The sequence below is a fragment of the Rhopilema esculentum genome, chromosome 17 (assembly GCF_057945365.1).
Source record: "Rhopilema esculentum isolate cy_ngs chromosome 17, ASM5794536v1, whole genome shotgun sequence".
In the NCBI taxonomy this organism is placed as follows: domain Eukaryota; kingdom Metazoa; phylum Cnidaria; class Scyphozoa; order Rhizostomeae; family Rhizostomatidae; genus Rhopilema; species Rhopilema esculentum.
This window is the reverse complement of record NC_142831.1, coordinates 2,662,870-2,668,644: the sequence shown is the minus strand read 5'-3', so window position 1 is coordinate 2,668,644 and position 5,775 is coordinate 2,662,870.

Below are 5,775 nucleotides of genomic sequence, written 5' to 3'. Positions count from 1 at the left end.
GAAAGTCGCTACAGCTAGTTTTTTATTGCAATACACCAATTCAACTTAGTGGCCTCATTTTAAAAATTAATCCACACTTCAAAATCATTCCTGGTGAAACTTTACCCCCTCACGGTCAAATTCCTTATAAAATTTTAATGTTTATGTTATCATAAAATCAATATCGTGAGCAATGACATAATGAAAACTTCAAAGAAGACTAAAGTCCTTGCTCTTAATCTGAGGTCAAAGATTTGTGACAAAGGCATGTGAAGAAATTTTCAAAATGGGGCCGTAAGTTGAATTGGTGTATCTGTGGTTCGAAGATTTTATCTATAAGACTTTATCTAAGATCTTTCCACAATGTTTCTATCCTTTCAGTACCCTGTAGGCCAGAATCGCCGAAATATGACCCCATAAAATATGGGCTGTAGGAGGCGGAGAAGAGAAAGAATAGAGAGGAAGAGAAGACAAGCATAACCCATCAGTTTCTTCCTCTCGTTTCTTTCTCCAAGCTCTCATACTTTAGGGGTCATATATTGTGTGGTGCTGGCATCCAGGGTGATTGCTTAGCAATATATTTTTTAATTGATTGTTTTTGCTAGTGGATTTGTAGAGGGAGGGGTTAGTGGAGCGTATTTACAAGGAGACAGTGAGGAACGTTGTCACGTGATCATTGCCTCTTCATGAATTTAACTGATTACATTACAAGGCTTATACACATGAACAAGGAGTTGCAAGAAAATTGTTGTTGATTACATTAACCCTATCCAGACTAGGGGGGGGCACAAAGTGCCCCCCTAGTTGGTTTTTCTTTCATAACTTCAGGAGTTTCAAAGCAATACCCCTCAGACCTCCTGACTTTTAGTTTTAACCTATCTGACACATGTTCAGATAAAAAGATAATTTTTTTATTATTAATCAGGGGGTTGTGTAGGGGCGTTTTCAAAACTAGTCAAGTAAAAAATAGTTTAATCTGCCACGGATTCGCAACAAAATAATATATATTGATGAAAATTAGTATCTAGGCATTAATTTGTCCTCTCTTCATGATTCTAACCAGAAAATTCAAATTCAACATCCTTTTCTATGATTTTTCTGCTGCGCATGCGCACACATTTGTTGACATATTTATAGGTATTACAATAATAAAACTGCAAGTTTAGAGTAATTTTTCTGCTAAGGCATTAAAAATGAACTCAAACATGACATTTGGTTGTATCGATCATTTATTTATATAGAAAAAACTATAGCCAATTACAAAATATGTTGAGTTCTTTTGTTTTGAGCGTTAATAATTTTGAAAAGTAACATTAAAATTGTGTCAATCTTCTTGTTTCTATTAGAAAATGCATCAAATTTGCTCAATTTAATATCTTAGCCCGATGCTTTGGAATTAATGAATATTTTAAAATTTTCTAAAATTTTCTAAATTTTTGCTTCACCCGGCCACCATTATGATGACGTCATCGTAAAACCACGTGACTTAAAAATTGAACAATAATACTAAAATGTGGAGAAAAGGTAAGAGTACCATCCAAACAAAGTTCATCGTCCTAGCTAGAGGGACAAAGAAATTACGGAGGGGGGGCACTTTGTGCCCCCCCCTAGTCTCCCGAAAGTTTCAAAAAGCCTAGTCTGGATAGGGTTAAGGACAAGAATTTCAGCATATAAAATTCAAAACAATAAACTTCGGCGAAAATAATTTCGGACATTTTCAGGCAAATATTGACTAGTGTTTTGGATGTTTAAAGCAAAACCATTTCAGATGTTTTGATGCACACATTCCTTTAAAACTCTTATTGATCTTTATTGTTCTGTATTTAAACTAACCAGATTCTCGATCGTCGTAAAGTCCCCTTCCAAGATAGAAATTTTTTGAAATATAGGGAAGAGGAAAGAAAAATTAGCAATCTCTTGTTAACGTTCATATTTTTGTTACTTGCTTCAAGGATTATGTTCTTTTCTTTGCTTTCACATTTGAATCTTCAAAAGGGTCATCAGACTTAAGTTCAATCCTCTAGCGTCAAATATTCCCGCCATTTCAAACTAGTTTTTCTGTAATGAAAAGATAGCGACGGTGACTTTTTGAAAAATGATTAGTTGTATTAATTTTGTTTGGAGTAATTTTTCTATTGACTAGGAGGAATAACTGTTTTTAATGTTTTTTCCAGGCATACTTATGTTAAAAAGACCGTGAATTTCTTTTGGTTTTATTTTGCAATGTGAATGCAGATTGAGATGTAATTTAATTTACATTAATCAACATTTTATTTACGTTACAAAGCTCATGGAAAACCTTTCAGCATTAAAAACTTTATGACCGCTTTAAATTTCATTGAAAAAAATATTAGGGCAAATCTTTGCCTGAAAGTTTGTCACGCTGATCATTTTTGCACTTAATGTACGTTACTGTGGATAAAAGACAATGTTTGGTGTTAAAGACAGAGGTATAGAGGAGGACATGATTACGGTTTAATAAAGGTCACTACAAAGCCCCCGTCAAACATATCAAACATTTGACCAAACATTTATAAAACAGTTGTTTAATGAACTGTTTGGCATGTTTGGCCAACTTGTTTGGTCGCTTAACATTTGCTGGGCGATGTTAGATGAAGTTGAATGGGGGTGGGGGTGAAAAAGAAATTTTGTTTTTGATTTTTGTACGAAATGTTTGGTCTGTTGGACCACTCAACATTGATATCGTCTTGATGTTCAACCAATATTGACATCGTCTTGATGATGTGCACGCACAAATCATAAAATGATGACACTGTTGTTTTTGTTTTGCATTTGTTTAAATATTTGTTTCTCTTTCTACAATAACGTGACCAGAACCAATACTGCAATAGCTTTAAATTTAAAATTTCTGCTCTCATTTTAGCTGTTGTCCGCCGTCTTTCGCTTGTGCCCGTATTTTTCACTTTGTTCCTTTGTGCACGCGACGTAGCATCTCGGTCATTGTTTAGCGAAATGTTGGGTGAAATATTTGTTCTTTTCGTCCCTCGGCTAACAACATGAAAAGGATCTAAATATCAGTTTAAATAGATGTTTGGTAAAACGTTTGATGACACAAGATTGTGTCTCTTTAGTCTTTATGCTCCCTTCATAAGCCTGTATTTCCACGAACATACTGGTCATACCTAAAAATCAAAACTTGGAATCGAAAACAGTCTTTGGAAACAGTTTGAAATAAATCTATTATCAATTGTTTTTTGTAATTCAACTTACTCCTACAGTTTTTCTTTGACAATCTTTAACAGTGTAGTCCGCTTCGACATTTTTTTCCGATCGCTTTCGATCTGCATCTACATTTGCAGATAAGTCTTTGCCTACTTTTCTGTGACTGACCGATTAAATGAAGGGCACTCTAAAATATAATACATAATTTTTGCTATATTCAAGTGAAGGCCTTTTTAAAAATACTACGTCATTTTCTTGCTACCGTAGGCATAATGTATCATGAAAGTTTGTGCTAGAGACACGAGCATGGCTACCATGGCTGGGATATTTGGGGCTTCAAACAAATTTTCTTTGATTCTTCGTTGAGATTTAAAACAAAAATTGAGCTTTTGTGGCCCCCTTTCCCAACTTTCTAAAAGAGTTTACCTCACACTACGGCCCTGGAAACGAAATTTTGAATAGTTCAGTTCAGTTCAGTTCAGTTCAGTTCAGTTCAGTTCAGTTCAGTTCAGTTCAGTTCAGTTCAGTTCAGTTCAGTTCAGTTCAGTTCAGTTCAGTTCAGTTCAGTTCAGTTCAGTTCAGTTCAGTTCAGTTCAGTTCAGTTCAGTTCAGTTCAGTTCAGTTCAGTTCAGTTCAGTTCAGTTCAGTTCAGTTCAGTTCAGTTCAGTTCAGTTCAGTTCAGTTCAGTTCAGTTCAGTTCAGTTCAGTTCAGTTCAGTTCAGTTCAGTTCAGTTCAGTTCAGTTCAGTTCAGTTCAGTTCAGTTCAGTTCAGTTCAGTTCAGTTCAGTTCAGTTCAGTTCAGTTCAGTTCAGTTCAGTTCAGTTCAGTTCAGTTCAGTTCAGTTCAGTTCAGTTCAGTTCAGTTCAGTTCAGTTCAGTTCAGTTCAGTTCAGTTCAGTTCAGTTCAGTTCAGTTCAGTTCAGTTCAGTTCAGTTCAGTTCAGTTCAGTTCAGTTCAGTTCAGTTCAGTTCAGTTCAGTTCAGTTCAGTTCAGTTCAGTTCAGTTCAGTTCAGTTCAGTTCAGTTCAGTTCAGTTCAGTTCAGTTCAGTTCAGTTCAGTTCAGTTCAGTTCAGTTCAGTTCAGTTCAGTTCAGTTCAGTTCAGTTCAGTTCAGTTCAGTTCAGTTCAGTTCAGTTCAGTTCAGTTCAGTTCAGTTCAGTTCAGTTCAGTTCAGTTCAGTTCAGTTCAGTTCAGTTCAGTTCAGTTCAGTTCAGTTCAGTTCAGTTCAGTTCAGTTCAGTTCAGTTCAGTTCAGTTCAGTTCAGTTCAGTTCAGTTCAGTTCAGTTCAGTTCAGTTCAGTTCAGTTCAGTTCAGTTCAGTTCAGTTCAGTTCAGTTCAGTTCAGTTCAGTTCAGTTCAGTTCAGTTCAGTTCAGTTCAGTTCAGTTCAGTTCAGTTCAGTTCAGTTCAGTTCAGTTCAGTTCAGTTCAGTTCAGTTCAGTTCAGTTCAGTTCAGTTCAGTTCAGTTCAGTTCAGTTCAGTTCAGTTCAGTTCAGTTCAGTTCAGTTCAGTTCAGTTCAGTTCAGTTCAGTTCAGTTCAGTTCAGTTCAGTTCAGTTCAGTTCAGTTCAGTTCAGTTCAGTTCAGTTCAGTTCAGTTCAGTTCAGTTCAGTTCAGTTCAGTTCAGTTCAGTTCAGTTCAGTTCAGTTCAGTTCAGTTCAGTTCAGTTCAGTTCAGTTCAGTTCAGTTCAGTTCAGTTCAGTTCAGTTCAGTTCAGTTCAGTTCAGTTCAGTTCAGTTCAGTTCAGTTCAGTTCAGTTCAGTTCAGTTCAGTTCAGTTCAGTTCAGTTCAGTTCAGTTCAGTTCAGTTCAGTTCAGTTCAGTTCAGTTCAGTTCAGTTCAGTTCAGTTCAGTTCAGTTCAGTTCAGTTCAGTTCAGTTCAGTTCAGTTCAGTTCAGTTCAGTTCAGTTCAGTTCAGTTCAGTTCAGTTCAGTTCAGTTCAGTTCAGTTCAGTTCAGTTCAGTTCAGTTCAGTTCAGTTCAGTTCAGTTCAGTTCAGTTCAGTTCAGTTCAGTTCAGTTCAGTTCAGTTCAGTTCAGTTCAGTTCAGTTCAGTTCAGTTCAGTTCAGTTCAGTTCAGTTCAGTTCAGTTCAGTTCAGTTCAGTTCAGTTCAGTTCAGTTCAGTTCAGTTCAGTTCAGTTCAGTTCAGTTCAGTTCAGTTCAGTTCAGTTCAGTTCAGTTCAGTTCAGTTCAGTTCAGTTCAGTTCAGTTCAGTTCAGTTCAGTTCAGTTCAGTTCAGTTCAGTTCAGTTCAGTTCAGTTCAGTTCAGTTCAGTTCAGTTCAGTTCAGTTCAGTTCAGTTCAGTTCAGTTCAGTTCAGTTCAGTTCAGTTCAGTTCAGTTCAGTTCAGTTCAGTTCAGTTCAGTTCAGTTCAGTTCAGTTCAGTTCAGTTCAGTTCAGTTCAGTTCAGTTCAGTTCAGTTCAGTTCAGTTCAGTTCAGTTCAGTTCAGTTCAGTTCAGTTCAGTTCAGTTCAGTTCAGTTCAGTTCAGTTCAGTTCAGTTCAGTTCAGTTCAGTTCAGTTCAGTTCAGTTCAGTTCAGTTCAGTTCAGTTCAGTTCAGTTCAGTTCAGTTCAGTTCAGTTCAGTTCAGTTCAGTTCAGTTCAGTTCAGTTCAGTTCAGT